The following is an 18226-nucleotide window of genomic DNA, read 5'->3' on the forward strand; positions in this document are numbered from 1 at the left end:
GGTCGCCAGGCGTGTCTGATAGCCTGGAAGAAACAACCCCCCTAAAGCGGACGAACCATACAATTCTTTTATCAGCTGCTTGGCATCTAGCACCCAGGTCCTAACCATCTCTCCATCCTTTTGTTATTAGTTCTTACTGGAAGCCTAGTGTCCTTCAGAGGCTGGGTCTCTTGAGAGGCAGAGCCACCGAGCTGACACTGAAGGGAGTTACCTCTTAAAGGAGAATCTAAGTCCAGAGAGACAGCCCATAACAGACCAGCTACCCCTCTGCTCACCTTTCTGTTTCATAGGCACAAAGCTTGCACTTGTTTTTGCAATGGCTTTTTCATCCCAAGAAAGCTTCCTTGTTTGTTTAGCTGTGTGACTGAATGCTATTTGTCACCTGATCTGGTTGTTCCACCAGCTCTCAACGGGCCACCTCCTAGCTTTCTTGTCTGGCCCCTTTCCCCTGTTCTTAAGAATTTTATCACCTAATACACTGTGTTGTTCTGACTTATAATACCCCCCCCGTCCTGTTAATAATATGCATGTCCCAGATTCCCATTGTGAAGGTTCTAATTCTAAAACAAGGGGATGGTGTGTCCCCCTAAATATTAAGTTTACTTCCGTGGGTTGAAACCAGGATTGGACACATGGATATACTTGGGATCTTAGAATGTTTCAATCAGGTGCTGATATAGGGATTATATTTACCATAAAATTGTTAAAAGAACCTGGACAATCCTACTTGCTGGCTTCTGGACACTCATCCCAAGAAGGAGCCCATGGAGGCACTGAACACGGTGCAGGGCACACGCGACTTCATCTACAGCCTGCACTCCACCGACAGGAGCTGCTTGCTCAAAGAACTGCACTGCTTCAAGTCCATTGCCATCACACAAGAAAAATTAGAATTTCTACCACCCACCCCACGACAGCTGAGTTATGTATTTATTCTTCCACGATGCAATACCTTTTGTAGGGTTTGGATTTTTGGTTAATGCAATTATGATTGTCTCAGGAACCCAAATTGAATTGTCTATTTGATTTATTTTGAGAATGTCAATGTCAATCAACATGTTATTTTTCCTTCTATGTATCAACATATTATTTAACTTTCAGTTATTGATACTGTACTGTACTGAGTTGGGGTTTGCTTATTTTTAACATGCATGGGATAACTATTAATGTCTTTATTTTTTTCCTGATGGTTATAATTCAACGCCGAGGTTTCTCCAAATTATTTAAGATGTTTAATATCAGTTAAAATTGTAATTCTCTGCCTGGTGCCATCCCTTCTGTGATATTTCATGGTAAACATTTACAATTCATAATAAACATTTGGAGCAGTGTTTTAAGTATATCTGACTATTTTAATTTTGAACCACACTGTCTTTAAGAGTCAGAGGTTAATCAAAAAGAACAATTGTCTGCCCCCCCCCTTTTATGTAAGCCGTATATGCTAACAAGTGTACTTCTTTCTGATTGGCTTTTTACCTTTAATTTCCCAACTTCGAACAATCACAGTGAATTCTGGTTTGTGAGAGAAAGGCAGTGCTTGGATACTTCCTATGTCTTAGAATATGGTTAAAGAGAACATGCAAACAGTCTTAGAAAAGAGACAATGAGAAAAAGAAAAAGCTGAGAACTGATATCAAAATTGTTCTCTGTTGGACCCCCTAGTAGGCCTTCTTTTGGTTATATCTTTTGGTCCTTTGACATTTAATCATTTAACCAGCTTTATTAAACAACAGGTAGATAATATAGCAGCAAAACCTATTCAGGTATATTATCATAGGCTAGCTATGGAGGATGCTTTGATGATGGTCAAGCTCACCTACACATCTCCTCCCAGCCCAGGCAAAGACATTTTTGTCCTTCAGCCAAATGAGGCCAACATTCTTTTCTGCCTGCTGTACTGATGTCTTTGCTGAAAAATCAATGAATCGTCACCCCTGCGTGTTGAGCTGGACAGTCAATGATGGGTAAGAGAGTGATATATTCATGAATAAAGGGCCTAAGACAGGAGGGCCGCCACTTGCTGCTGTGCCTTATTGCATGACAGACCCTGACCACAAGATTCTCTTGGCCATTGACAAATATCACTCCAACCTAAGACAGACGCAGTTCCCGCGGGGTTCATTCCAGGACAGCATGGTCATTTGGCCACCTTTTCATTTGACTATAAGGAAGGGGGAGATGTTGGGAGCGATGCCCTTGAAGCCCTCCATTGTTGATGTTATTATTATGGTTAGAGTTAAGTATGACTGGGTTCATGGAAAATTCCCAGCCAGCTGCAGAAGACTAATACAAATGTGGTGGTCAAGATGAATAATCATATGATAACGTCTGATGTTAAGATACACAATGTGATGACCTGTAACCTTTCTGAAAAACCAGCATCCTGCTGACTAATAGATATGACGAACCTGTGACCTTTCTGACAACCTGTCAACAACAGCCTACTCCCTGACCACACGAATACTCTGTCCTTGGCCTTCGTAAATGTTTCACACTTCCCCCCTCCCTCTGTTACCCATGTTATGGTATAAATTCAGCCTTGGGAAAAATAAAATTGTCGCCTTGATCAGACTCTTGTCTTGGCGTCCTTCTTCGCGTCTCTTGTCCCCCATTCTCTTCCAGGTACCCCCCAGACCTGTCGCTTACATTTGTATATCCAGTATTTGCTTTGGTGGGAGAACTGGGTTCTGATGATGCCAAGTAGTCTTGGTTTCTGTTGCTTAGGTTCCTGCGCTTGCCTCTAGCCATTGGGTTGTCTCTGGTGTTTGCTTGTCTTGCTGTTTCTGGGAGTGTCTTGGCCCTGCTGTAGGCCTCTGTGTCAGCTCCTGTAGAACCGTTTTCCTGTTTTCTCTCAGCCTTTCCTGAGAACAGGTGCTCTGCTCTCAGGTGTGTCGGTGCTCCTGGAGACTGTCTTCCAGCTGTAGGTGGGCAGGAATCAAAGGGTCCTGCCCCTGACTGCTCCTAGGTCCTTGCACCCAGCAGGCACAGTTGGCACTCTGCGATTCCCTCTTGGGTCTGGACTGTGGGCAGAGGGCAGTCTCCTCTGACTTCTCAGGAGGGTCCACACTTCTGAGGGTCCAGATCTCTCCCCAACGGGATTTGGGTTCAGGGAGCTGTTTGGCCGGTTCAGTTCGGTCCTGGGCGCTGACCAGAACCATGGGTACCCGCAGCTGTGTGTTCCTATATCCCTGTGTCTAGAGGCACTGTGCAGGTTCCCCTTGGGTCAGGGATGTGGGCAGAGGTGTGCAGAGGTGGCAGTCTGTCCTGTGACCTCAGGATGTCTGCACTCCTGGGTCGTCCGCTGTCTTCCCCATGGGATTTGGGTTGGTTAAAACTTTAAATTTTGGTTGTTCACCCCTTGATTTAATTTTAACTTATTTCAGAAAGAAAGAAAGGAAGGAAGGAAGGAAGGAAGGAAGGAAGGAAGGAAGGAAGGAAGGAAGGAAGAAAGCAAGCAAGCAAGCAGTTTCAACTGGCCTTTGGAGCCCCGAACCTGTACCTAGGAGTCTAGGTCAACTGAAGAAGCCCCCCAAGGGGCTGAGCGTCTGCACGAGCTGATCTTAAAGGGGCCAGCAGCTTCTCAGCTCCTATGGTAAGGGAGCTGATGGCTGTTTCTCTTAGAAAAATCCCTGACTGTGATTATTGGATTCAGCAGGTGATAAGGGGCTTCTCTTAAAATTACAGCTAGAAAAAGTAAGAACTGTGTATGGTCTAAATATTAAAGACATGTGTAGCCACTTCATTTTTTGTTCCTGATTGGTTTTCAATGTATAAATATGATCTACATGTCTTGGTTATAGACTATTGGCTTTTAAGTTATTGGGTGTGGTTAAAAATTTGTAACATCTGTAACAGAAAGTTGGCTTAAAACTGATAATTCGGATGGAGTCATTCTAGACAACACGTGGCATGGGCCAACCCAGGGAAACAGGTCTCTAAAGATACCTCTAAATTGGGTATTATTTTATGTAATTCTTATCCTAGAAACAAGACTTATAAAAGATGTCTTTGTTGAGGTATTAGAGCCAGCATCCTGGGTTCCTGTGCAGGAATTGGCAGCCAAACTTTGTAACAAGGGAGTGATACACTTGGTAAGTTGTGATTGTGCGCTGGTGAAGAAACTTGGAAGATTGTGGTTAAACTGCCAGTGTTCCATTGGCTACAGTTTGCAGTTTGATCACAGGCTCAGGATTCTAACTCCCCCACATTTGTAATTAAGAAAAAAAATCAAACAGGTAGAAACTGTTGCAGGATTTACTAAGGGTTGATGAGGCTATGCAACTTGTAAGAAGAGCATTACAGCCCGTTTGCTTACTCCAACTGCCATTTCGAGAAATGCATATAGAATTATTATGGATTTGGAGGATTGTTTTTATACTGTTCCTTTGCATTTTAGTGAGCTTGCTTGTAACTTTGGAGAACCCATGAAGTGATATCATTGGAAAGTTTTGCAAAGGAATGACTAATAGCCCTACATTGTGTAAAAAATTTTGCCGCTGCTTCAATACAAGAAGATAGGATTTTGACTCTTCCAGTGTGTATTATTCATTATTTTGACATTTTATTAGCTGATCCCTCTGAAGGAGTTTTACTACAAGCCTTTACTCTTATACAATTTGGGGAGTAGTTGCTGCTCCAGAAAAGATTCAAAGGCAATAATATCCTTTATAATATTTGAGACATCAGTTATATCCTAAATAAATTGTGGCACAGAAAATTCAAGTAAGAAAAGATAGTTTACTTTGAATTATTTTTAAAAGCTTCTAAGATATGTTAATTGGCTAAGACCTCTCCTTAAACTCACCACAGGAGAACTTAAGCCTTTGTTTGATATCCTCAAGGGAGATGCAAATCCTAATTCCCCTTGAAAATTAACGGATGAGGGAGGAAAGCTTTGCAGAAAGTAGAGAAAGCTGTGTCATCAACAGATACATTAATTACATAGACTATGATCAGTTCTTGGTTGTTTGTACCCACAGCAGTCCTTTGGTAAAAGGGACCATTAAATGTGGATTTATTTTGCTTCATCTCCAAGTAAAGTTTAAACACTCTATTGTAAAGCTGTTACTGTGTTAATACAGAATTGTAGGATAAAATCATGAAAGTATTTTGGAAAGAATGTCTTAAGAACCTGATAAAATAATTATTCCTTATTCCAAACAGCAATTAAATTGGTTATTGCAGAGTACTGATATTTGGCCTATTGCATATGCAAACTTTTCAGGCCAAATTGATAATTTTCCTCTAAGCCTGCTTTTGTATTTTCTGTAAATTTACGCATGTATCCCATAGAAAATGTGCTTACTGTATTTATAGATGGCTCATCTAATGAGAAGACAGCATATGTAATGGATCACCTGTTTATTCTGAGTTTTCCCTGCTTCAGCACAGATTATTGAATTATGTGCTGTAGCCACTGTTTTTGAAATGTTGAAAAAAAATCAAGCTTTCAATTTGTATACTGATAGTCAATGTATAGCTTATGGTTTGCAATTGATTGAAATTGTTTCTTTTTTAGATACTGCGATTCCTCAAATTTTGCAATAAATTTTACGCAAATACAACTGAATTTAAGAGAACATACTGTTCCATACTTTATAGGACATTTAAGAGCTCACGTTGAATTGCCTGGACTCCGTAGTGAGGGCAATGCTACAGCAGATTTGTATACTAGGCAGATTATAGGCCTTATATAGGAAAAATTAGCCAAACATTCTCATTCTTTACATCATCAAAAATAGTAATAGCTTGGGACAACTTGGTATTTCTAGAGAATGTGCAAGTCAAATTGTAAAGACTTGTCTTCAGTGTCCTCAGTTTCTACCTGTACCACATAATGGTGTTAATCCTCAAGCACTTAGACCTCAAAAGTTATGGCAAATGGATGCTACTCATTTCTGGTTTTGGAAAATTAAAATATTTATTTGCGACTATTGACACCTTTTCAGGCCTTCTGGTTGCAACTGCTTTAACAAGGGACGTGACTAAAAATGTAGTTAGTCATTAGTACTGCGTTTTTTTCTATGCTTAGTGTTCCAAATCGGATTAAAGCGGATAACAGAACTGGCTATCTCAGCCAAACATTTGAGACCTTTTGTCAAAATTTAATATTACCCATATTATTGAGATTCCTTATAATTCTCTAGGACAAGGTATTGTGAAACAGGTATTGTGAAACTTTAAAATAATAATTAAAAGTTATATCCCTGTATACCACACAATTATTTAAATAATGCTCTTTTTATTTTAAATTTTAAAATTCGGATGCCAAGGAACTCTGAGTGTCTATGGTACCCTACAACTAGGCATACTTATGCCCAGGTGACATGGAAGGATCCACTCACTGGCACATGGCTTGATCCTGATCGGGTATTTAATAGGGGAAGAGGGTGTGTTTGTGTTTTTTCCTCAGGATGCTGCAGGAGTGTGCTAGCTGCCAGAGTGGCTGGTGAGACACGCTGATGCTGGGACAAAGGATGATGCTGACCCGTGAGCTCCAAGTGCCTTGACAGTGGTGACTGGGAAGCTGTATTGGCCATATGTTCCTGATTGTTTGCCTATATCCCAGATTGGACAAGCTGCCTTGCTTCAAACATTTAGAACTTGTGGGACAGAGAACATGGAGACTGTGCAAACTGCCTTCAACAAATCAAATAAAGAAGTTATAAAGACTCTTCTCTTTCCTTTAATGTGACCAGTTATTCTGACTCAATCATGAACTGGTCTGCAAATCAATCTAATATCGGAAATAACAGTCTTCCAAATGAAGATTGGTTCTGGCCATTTTCAGAGACATTTAAAAATTCACAATTGTCTTGTATGAAGTTACATTTGCAGTGGATAAAATTGATACAGGATCTGGATTTTGAGCAAACGTTAGTACATGTGTTAAAACTCCCAATCTTTTACTAATTGGTCATGTTAACATTACTTTGGTTTTTTCTACAGTGTTTAATGTAAGTTGTATTGGTTGTAGATGTCCTAATTTTGTTACTACATTGGAATCTGGCGTGTACCAGCTTTTGTCTTATTGCTTGTGAGTGTTACAGGACCCTGGTATTCTGACAAAGGCTTGCAAATATTGGAAGAATTGAGTCAGGCTTCAAGCAGAAGCAATAGGATAGTGGGCTTGATTATTGCTGGTGTAATGGTATAGCTATTTAATTAATAGCACTATTGCTCTGACACAAGAAGTTAAGACAGTTTTGTTAATCATTTAGCAAAAAATGTTACTAATGTTTTGAGTATTCAAGAGGATTTATACAGGTGTTTGGAACAATTGATTGATGCTCTTTATGACACTACTCAAATTATTGGAGAGGAGGCTCAGAGTTTAAGAGTAGGAAGCCATCTTGAGTGTCATGCTAAATACCAATGGATCTGTGTCACTTCTAAACCTTACAATGACAGTCACTATAATTGGAAAAAGGTTCAAAGACGCTTGCAGGGTGTTTGACATAATTCTAACACCTCTCTGGATGTTTTAACTTTACATACTGAGATTATGAATTTAAAGAATGCTGCCCTGCTGAGCTTTGCTGCTGATATTGCTGGTAAAGTTATTCATGGCCTGCGGTCAATATTTCCATTTTGGTCAAACTTCAAGAATGTCATATATAGCCTGGTCATGCTAGCCCTTCTTGTCCTGGGAATGCTTTTATTCCTGCTCATTGTGATAGAGCCTGCCGTTAACAACAGCAACATTGTTGGCCACCAAAATGCATGGCTTCAACCTCAAAATGGACCCCCATACAGAGTTATTAATTTAACAGGCTGGCAAGCCAAGGATGGGTAAGATTCTGCCTGGAGCAACCTAAGACAGAATAGCATTGCTTTTGATAATGCTTATTCCATGATGGGTAAGGTTGTCAGAATGACCTAAGACAGCCTCAGTCTTGCTTATGATATAAAAAGGGGGTAGATATAGAGAGCCTTTTGGGGCCACTTGTTTCTAGACACTTGGCAGGAATCTGACCTTATCAGGACAAAAGAAAGAAGCCCAGCGCAGGAATCTAGCTTTGGGCTTGGGCTCAGGAAATGGGCCTTGATTAAGAACATTTACATTTGCGTTAAAGCTCCGAGCTTGTCTTAGTCATCCTGACCAGCTCCCAGAAAGGTGTTTACAGGATTTTGTTTTTCACCTTGCTTGTTCCTCAACTCAGAACTGATCTTATCATTGTGCATGTAATTAAAGTGGTATAAAAGCAGATTGGAAAATAAAGCACCTGCTTCAGCCTCGGAACTGGCTGGAGTCGTGTTAAATGTTGTCTAATTGTCTTTTTTTTTTTTTTTTTTTTTTTTTTTTTAATCCTCACTCCTGCCCTGGAGAACCTGTTGACTGACTGAGCTGGCTTGGTCATATCTCAGATAAAAACTTGCAGAGCATAACATGTCAATATTCTCCCCTTTCTCGCCTGCTCTCTGTAGTGTATTTTCTAGAGGGCAATCCCAGTGTAGAAAAAGTCGTGAAGAGAGCATGCAGCCTTCACAAGGATAATTCCCTGTGTTCAGAAAATCCCTGGTGTTAAAACGAAGGTTACAAAGGGCTTCTCTCCTGACCATGCTACCTTCTATCCCACATCCTGTGTTCTTGAGTAGAATTAGGCCTCAGAGGGAGAGACAGAGGAGGTATCCGGAAGTCGCAGCCAGGACTTTTCACTGCTCTGTGAGACCTTCCTGTCAGCTCAGTGGAACTTTCCGAAATAAGGAGAGTTCTCGATCCTCAAGGGAAGGGTGCTCAGTTTGCTTTGGCTCCTAGCTCTGGAGTGTAGAAGAAACACTTTCGGTCTGGATTCACCGTGTGCTTTCTGTTTTTGACTCCTAATGTCCTAGTTAGGGTTTCAGTTACTGTCACAAAACACCAGGCTGGAAGAAACTTGGAGATGAAAGGGTTTATTTGGCTTATATTTCCACAGCACTGCTCATCGTCAAAGGAAGTCAGGACAGGAACTCTGCAAGGCAGAGTCCTGGAGGAGGCAGGAGACGATGCAGAGGCTGTGGAGGGGTGCTGTTTACTGGCTTGCTTCCCATGGCCTGCTCAGCCTGCTTTCTGTAGAACCCAGGACCACCAGCCTAGGGATGGCGTGGGGTAAAGGGGCCAAAAGAAAAAAAAAACACCCTGACCCTGACTTGACCCCAAGACCAGGGCCGAGAAACAGAAACCCACCAATCCCTGAGTACAAAAAAAACCCACCAATCCCTGAGCTCACCCAAGATCAGGAATTGAAATCCCACCAATCCTCACCCTGGAGATATCCAGCCTGGAAAGCCCCACCCCCCACTAAGAAACCCTGTATAAAACATGTGTTCTCCTCAGTTCTTGGTTGCTTCTCTCCCCAGTATTGGCAGCCATATCCTTCTGGTTTTTCTCCCTCCCAATAAATCTCCTGTGTGAAGTTTGTTGTGCGGTGTGACTGTGGTATTCCTTGACTCCCTACTGCCAGGATACCTCTCCGAGGAGAGCAATGATACCTTTTGCTTGGGAAACCTCTTCCTGTTGGAAGAGCTGTAACACTTTGTAGGGGAAACCTTTCCCTTCAGAACTGCAACAGACGGACCCTTCCCCATTGATCACCAGTTAAGAAAACGCCTTACGGGGTTGGGGATTTAGCTCAGTGGTAGAGGGCTTGCCTAGCAAGCGCAAGGCCCTGGGTTCGGTCCCCAGCTCTGAAAAAAGAGAAAAAAGAAAAAAAAAGAAAAAAGAAAAGAAAAGAAAAGAAAATGCCTTACAGCTGGATCTTACGGAGTCATTTTCTCAACTGAGGCTTTCTTATCTCTGTTGACTCTAGCTGTGTCAAGCTGACACAGAACCAGCCAGTACACCTGAGCAGGACTGTAGGACCCCGACTAAGGAAACTGCTAGTCCAGCATATCTACCACACGTGGATTCTAAAACTGGCTCTGGTGGCGATCTGTTGTGACACTCCAGGGTCCTAACGTATTTCTGAGTTGTAGTTTCACTTTAAAATGGTAAGTGACTCTCCTAAAACCTCTCTTGTAAAATGGTGAAAGTTCAATGAGAAATGAGGAAGATAAATGAAGGGTTCATGGGTGGGTTTATGTCAGGTAGAACCCCTGACAGTGTATTTATATCACATCTAATTTCCCTATTTGGTAAGATATTATTATGTATGAAATGAGTCTGAAACTTTGAGGTCTGTTCTCTTTCCAATTTTATTGTAATTTTTCCTTTTGGCAAAGTTAAGAAAAGGTAATCCTGGAATGTGGGATAGTTGGTACCTATCTCAAAAAACAAAACAAATGAAGCAAAACTGGAGTGGGGGAAGGGGGTCATTTTTATAAATATACTTACAGAGTCAGGGGGAAAAAGTGATATTAATGACTTTTACATAAAGTTTTGTCGTGATTTCATGACAATTGAGTTTATTACTGTTAATAACCTTTACTTCTGGTACTATTTGTCATTACATTTTCTGTGAAAAGATTTTTCATATATATATCAGTACTTGGATGGACATTGGAGCTCAAAATTACATTATTCAGTGTGTGTACCTGTGCAAGTAATGCGGAGCAAATGCGGAGACCGGAGGGTAACTTGAGGGAGTTGACTCATTCCTTCTACCCGTTAGAACTCAGGGACTGAACTCGGGCTGTCTTCAAGTTCAGCATCTGTCAGTGCGCACTGGCTGTCATGGTGGCCCCATCATGAACTCATGCTCTGTTTGCTTTTGTTGTTGTTTTACTAATTTGTTTTTCACCCGTATCATGAGAAACAGGGAATGACATGGGGCCGGACTAGGCGTATCGGGAGACGCCACTCGGGGGCGCGATAGAGCACCACGCTTGCTCTAAGGGTGATTTCTGACTTTAAGCACCTCTGCGGTTTATAAGAGACAGAGCTATATCTCAGTAAAGTATCAGCATAAAAATGTAAATTATTCAGGTGTAGTGGCTTATTTCTTTATAATCTCAACACCTACGAAGTTGATGCAGGTGGATTGTTATGAGTTAGAAGCGGGTGGTGTCTAATTAGTCCCAGTGGGTGTGGGTGCAGTCTGCCGGGTCTGTAGATGGTTCTCAGTCCTCAGGGAATTGCTGTAGGCGAGGTAGTGGCCGCCGCTGCGAGAGGCAGAAACGCTTCACCACCGCAGAGGTTTCCTCCTCTCCAATACAGAACGCTTGCAGATGGAGAAACTACGGTGGGAAATCTGTATCTCGCGGCGAGGTCCACAGCACTCAGCTTCAGGGGAAGGGGAAAAGAGAGAGCAGGAAAGGGGAGAAGGGAGAGAAAAGAGAGAGAGAGAGAGAAGGGAGGAGAGAGAGAGAGAGAGAGAGAGAGAGAGAGAGAGAGAGAGAGAGAGAGAGAGAGGGGAGAGGAGAGAGGAGAGAGAGGAGAGAGAGAGAGAGAGAGAGAGAGAGAGAGAGAGGAGAGAGAGAGAGAGAGAGAGAGAGAGAACTGGATAGGGCCTGAGGCTTTTGCAGCATCTGCCTCTGTCTGCTGGGCCTCTCTCAAAGCTTGCACAGTCATATCCCCTGGGTGGTTTGAATTCCAGATAAATTGAGGCGCTACGTCTCCATGGTAACAGCAGGGAGAAGAAAAAGGGGAAACAAGTTAATATTTATAGCCCATGACCGTTGATGTTTGTGCTGGCTTTGTTCATTACGCTATCACGGGGCTAAGGTAGGAACAGACATCCGACTCTCCTGGGTGCTTGCATGGTAGTGACATTGGCTCTGCAGCATGGCCCCTTGGCTGTGTCTGGTAAAAGGAACACGGATTCCAGAGCCAGCTCCAGCGCTGACTTCATGGGGAGGTCATGTGAGGTCATGTGACCTCATCTGAAGTCCTCAGTTTCTTCTCTGAATAATACCAGGCTTTGGGAGGATTCCCTCATGGCCCCTGAGGCTTGCCCAGAGTATGTTCTTAATAGAGGTGGCCATTGTTGTGGCATATTGCTGCTGACTCTGCTTAAACGTAACCTTTCGTGTTTTGATTGACAGAAAATAACCTGGAAATGTGAATCACAAGAAAGGGCTGGTACCTTTAAACTCTGGAGGCAGAGGCAGAGGCAGAGAGGCAGAGAGGCAGAGAGGCAGAGGCAGGACATAATAGCTACACAGACAAACCCTGCCCCAGAACCTCCCTCAACTACTGCCCCAACCCCTGTCCCAAAGAGGAAAAAAAGAAACACAGATTTTAGCAGAGTTCAGTGTTATCAGTGTGGTGTAAGTCTAGAATTAGATGCCTTCTGGATTTTTTGGCTTTAAGGGGGGTAATGAAAGCTCCCGTTTCCACGGCCTTATTGTCTTGTCAGGTTGCCAAGCCCTTCCTATTTTTTTTTTTCCAAGCCGGTCAGACAAGCAGATCTCAGCCTGGAGTCCCAGCTTAGAGTACACTGCCTGCTCAGCCTGTTTGCTTTGTTATAGCAACCCTGTCACTTCCACCTGGAGAGTGAGTAATGACGTCATTATCCAGAGGGAACTGGGGAGCACCGGGAGCCAGGACAGTGGGGAATTGCTTTGTCAGAGATGGGGGTAGGGAGAGGGGCCCTCAGCCAGCACTCAGCCCGCCTTCGACAAGGGAAGAACTGAAGAGCTTTATCTCTGTGATTTTAGGGAAGAATGCCCAGAGAGTTCAGCCTGCAGTAGTCCCCACTGATGCTTAGTGAGGCCACAAATGGCTCTCACGGTCTGGTGGTTCTTTTAAGTCTTGGGGACAAAGTGTATCATGGTCTGGACAGAGATCTGCTGACAAGAGATATGGACGGATCAGAGCTGTGGGAACCAGGCAGGAGCTCTGGAGGCTTGAAGATCTAATCTGTGTCCAGAGGTCCTTTGAAGAGTAACTGGGTCCTATTAATTTATCCCAAGGGACAGGCATAACTGGGGCTCACTTCAGGTACTCCAGGTGAATATGGTCACTATTAAAGACGGAAGTAGAGGGCTGGAGAGATGGCTCAGCGGTTAAGAGCACGGACTGCTCTTCCAGAGGTCCTGAGTTCAATTCCCAGCAACCCCATGGTGGCTCACAACCATCTGTAATGGGATCTGATGCCCTCTTCTGGTGTGTCTGAAGACAGCTACAGTGTACTCATATATGTGAAATAAGTAAAATCTTTAAATAAAATAAAGACAGAAGTAAGCACTTCCTAGTTTCCTTCTTCAGAAGGATCAAACCCAGCTGACATTTGGGTCAAAGTACCAGGTAAGGATCTTTATGGCACTTCAACACATCAGCACTGGTGGGGGCATCTCTTAAACACACATACACATTATACATACAACACACACACACACACACACACACAAACAGATACACCCACACATATTCACACACCACATACACAGACACAGACATACAATACACAGACACACACATAACACACATATATACTACATATACACACATGTCACTCACAGTCACTCACCACACACACAGACCAAGACACACATACCTCATGGACACACACACACACACACACACACACACACACACACACACACACCCGAGAGGCTGGATTTTAAGACTCACTTAGGATGATTGCTCAGACATACAACTTCAAGTCGAGCTTCACACTACACTAAATGAAATGTTCCAGAAAAGCAGCTGAGGAATGTGTCCTGCGGAGTCCCAGGTTAGCTTTTAGTTTTGCTAATTGTCCGTCAATGAACTCCACAACTGTGGGCAGAGTGAATGAATGCCCTGGACCCAGCTCTTATCTTCCTAGTCCCTCTTTTCTGGCATCTATCAAGGCAAGCCCTCATGGGGGTGGGGGTGGGGAGCCATTGCTAAACAAAGCCAGAACGTGACCTACTCTGCCCTTCCCCTCACTCAGTTCCTAGAATCAATCCACTTGCTTCTTGGCCTCCTGAGGCCAAGGCTTACAGAGACTTGTGGAAAAGCATTCAGCATCCCTAGTGTCAACAGGCCAAGTGAGTGGAAGGCTGTCAGGAAATGCCTCAAATAAACTGAAATAACAAGTAACTAATTCCTCAGAGAGCCGGAAGGAAGAGAGAAGATTAAACACGGCAGTACAGCAGTTCCTTTCTGCTTAGCCCACCTGGTATTATGCACATAATAGCATCTCAGTTAAACGCTTTTGCCACTCAGGGTACTGTTCCCGCCCACCTGTGCCTTCTGCTGCTCTGCCTTCCCAAAGCCATCTTTCTCACCAATCTCAAGACATTGTATCATTTATTGAACAATGACTAATTTGCTTAAGACTTTATCAATTGGGGCTGGAGAGATGGCTCAGCAATTAAGAGCACTGGCTGCTCTTCCAGAGGTCCTGAGTTCAATTCCCAGCAACCACATGGTGGCTTGAAACCATCTGTAATGGGATCCAATACTGTGTCTTAAAAAAAACAAAACAAAGAATCCATTAAAAAGAAAAAAGACTATCACTCAACTCTAATTACTATGATAACCCTGAGGTGGACGTTAGTTTGCTATTTAGAGAGGAGCATCTCAGGCTGTCCTGCAGTGTCAGAGAGCCAGTCTCTCAAACGGGATTTCCTGGCTGCTACTTTTAGTGTATATATTTAAGCAGCAATTTAAATCTCTCCTTAACTTACTTTCTCTTTCTTTTTTTTAAAAAAAGATTTATTTATCATATACAAGTACACTGTAGCTGTCTTCAGACACACCAGAAGAGGGCATCAGATCCCATTACAGATGGTTGTGAGCCACCATGTGGTTGCTGGGAACTGAACTCAGGACCTCTGGAAGAGCAGTCCGTGCTCTTAACCACTGCGCCACCTCTCCAGCCCTCTCCTTAACTTTCTTAATCTTGGCACTAATTGCTAAGTGACTTTTCACTGTTAAGATTGGTCAAATCTGTTAAATGTAAAACCATAGTCTTCAAGGAAATAATTAACAAGGTGATTTACCTGCAATCAACATGAAATATCCCTTCTGGTCACATGATGTCCTTCTCTCCCACTTTCTCCAAAGCTCTCAGGGTGTCTCCTCCAAACCAAGGAGGTGCCAACTGGTGTGAGGAGAGGACAACCTAGAAAGTTCCTTGTTTTCCTTACGATCCTAGTCTTTAATGGCTGAGCCGTCTCCCCAGCTTAACCCGCAGTATTTCTAAGTGTGCTTTAGTTTTGATGGTGAAAACAGAAGGAACGGGAAGTGCTTCCTGAAAGCTAACCTTCAAACACATGCTTTTGCTAGCATGCTGCAAAGGCTGTATTCACAACTTTAATGTTTAGCACAGAAAAGGCTTAACAGCCATCCATTTCCATCAGTTCAAAGGGGTGGGGGTGGGGGTTGGTGGTGGCACACAACTTTAAGACCAGCACTCAGGAGGCAGAAGAAACTCTGAGATCAAGGTTAGCCTGGTCTACAGAGTGAGGTCAGGACAGCCAGGGCTACACAGAGAAACTGTATGTGCGGAAAGTAGGGGGTGAGGGGGTGTTGGGGGGGAAGGAGAAGAGACAGGAGAATGGCAGATTTTGAGACTAGCAAAACCTTGTCTCACAGAGAGCAATCACAAGAATGAGCAAGCCACAAAATATGAACTGGGTGGGCTGGGGAGATGGCTCAGTGGTTAAAGCACCGGCTGCTCTTCCAGAGGTCCTGAGTTCAATTCCCAGCAACCACGTGGTGGCTCACAACCATGTATATGGGGATCTGGTGCCCCCTTCTGGCCTATGGATGTATATGCAGCAGAACATTCATGTGGACTTATTGGCAACTATAAAATGTAATGTGCAATAATTTGAGTTGTGGTGGCAAAGCCTGTAATAGCAGGCTCAGAAGCTGAGGCTGGATTACCGTGAGTTCAAGGCCAGCCTGAGCCAAACATTCAGGCTATTTAAAGAAATACATGTAACAGTTGCAGTGGGTATGGATCAAGAGGCTGAGGTGTGAGGGTGACGGGTTTGAGGTGAGCCTGGGTTACAGTATGGTACCCCATCTAACAGCACCTCAACCATAAAAATCTTGTAATACATGTAGTTTAACTTTTATCTTGCCCTGAGAGTTCCTTAGTGATATATTAAGTTGTAATCCATGTCGAAATCATTGTTTAGTATAGGAATATTTATATACAGATTTCTCCTCAGTAAATGCAGCTTGAGGGGGAAGCAGTTGCCAAGAAAAACTTAACAGTCAAAAATGCTTGAAACGAAGTCTAAGAATCTAGAAGTTCTGGTAAGCTAATGATTTAATTAGAAACTCACAACCCGACTCCAATCTCCGCTCAGGTTTAAGATGCTGTCGCCTGCTTCAACCAGGGTACCTAATTCACTGACAGTCTTCCAGTCAAGATGCTGGTGGGAAAACACAGAGGGGACTTTGTCTGGCTCCTGGAGAATCTGCTTGCCACTATGCATCCACGTGAGAAATTCAGTTTGTTTCCAGCAGTGAAGAAATGCGGGAGAAACAAAGGTTTGCCTTCCTGGAGTAGCCAGAGGCTGGCCTACTCACCGCAGTGGCCTAGACGAAAAGGCACTCAGACCTATCCGTGCTGAGGGCCGAGTTTGCTCCCCAACCACTCCACCTGAATGGGGCACACATTGAAGGCTTCCTGGGGGTAAGTGAGTGTAGTCTTCAGGGGCTGAACGGAGAAGCAACCCAGCCATTGTAGAGCTCCAATTGCCTGGCAATGTGGCTCTTAAAACTGTAAATGAAAACTTTATGGTATCTTCAGTGAAAACCTGATTACTTAAGAGAGTTTTGAGTTGTTAATGAGCATATCAGAATATAAACATAGACAGACATTTCATGGACAAGAATTCCCATTGGGAAATGGCGCCGAGGTTAAATGGGAAGTAATCTGAGGACTCGGGAGTGCATCGTGGCAGAGGTGTAGTCTGGAAGGGTAAAGCTTAGCTTCGTGGCTGAAGGAGGCCTCTGTGCAGTGTGTGTGCCTATGAGCTTACCTGAGTGAAGCAAACCACATGAAACCCTGAGGCAAAACTATGTCAAACATTTTATTTGTATTTTATGTTTGGTAGATTTAAATAAATAGAACAAATTTGTTGAACAGATTTTTTTTAATACAATATCTAGATGTACATGGACAACCAAATGGGGAGACCCCACAAATTGATGTCTTAACAACGTTTTACAAACTGTTGGTAAAGATTGTATGCCTGGATTTAAAAGAACCCCAATAGATGAATAGTTCCACATTAAATCTTGTAGATTAACCAATCGCTCTTTGTATAAAACCAATATATCACAGTGGGAGGGAGACGCCGTGGCCTCGGCACTCCCTTCTCCATTTCTCATTGGTTGTCTCTTAAGTGGGAAAATAAAACTGAATTTATATTAGCAAATCAAAGTGCAGGTTTGTACAGCGGGGCTGCGCAGCAAGAGGGAAGAAGGACGACACAGGAAGAGCGGAGGTCGCTATACACTGAGGACATTTGCGTGTCCGTGTCCCCCGACATCGACACCATTTTTTCTCATTGCTCTGAAACGAGCAGAAGCCAAATTCATTGATCTAAAGGAATATTAAATATTTCCCCCACATCATCTGCAATCACGTAAGGCAAAGAGAGAGAAGTCCCACCATCCCTGGGGGTGGCAGCAGCATACAGACATCAGAGAGCCCCACATCATCATCCAGGCTCCCAGGGCGGCAGGCGGAGTGCATCTGCTGGAGCGCGTCTGCACCCTGTCCCGTTCTAGTTCATCTATCTGGAAAAAAGCTCTTATAAACACATCGCTTAGGAGGACAGCTGAGCCAGGGGGCTGTCGCGCGCCTCTGATCTCAGCACCCAGGAAGCAGAGGCAGGTGGGGTTCGAGGTCAGTCTGGTCTCCAGAGCCAGTTTTAGGACAGCCAGGGCTACACAGAGAAACCCATTCTCCAAAAAAAGTAGGAAAAACAAAAACAAAAAGGACAGCGAATTATTTTCTTGCTCTGAAAAAAATGTCTTCACATTTTCAGAGTTGTCATTGTGGTTCTGTAAATGGAGTCTCAGGAAGACCGTGGCAGCTGGGTCTGCAGGACGCCCGTGTTTATGAGCTGTGTGTATGACGGCCAGGGAACCCGGCCACCTTCTGCCTCTACAAACTGCCTTTGCAGTAATATTTAAACAAACAGGTTTGTCTGACTACCCTCCACTCGCTCCACCCGGAGGGCAAAGAGGTACCCATTGTCAAGTAGTACGTTGTAAAAGGTATTTTATTTTTGCCAATCTTATGTATTGAAGTTTAAAAGTGGAAAAAAAAAATCCCTGTGATAACCATGCCCGTTTCTTTTTATAATGAAATGCTCTTTTTGTTTTTTGAAAGAGTTCAGAAAAATATTG

The sequence above is a fragment of the Rattus rattus genome, chromosome 2 (assembly GCF_011064425.1).
Source record: "Rattus rattus isolate New Zealand chromosome 2, Rrattus_CSIRO_v1, whole genome shotgun sequence".
Lineage (NCBI taxonomy): Eukaryota > Metazoa > Chordata > Mammalia > Rodentia > Muridae > Rattus > Rattus rattus.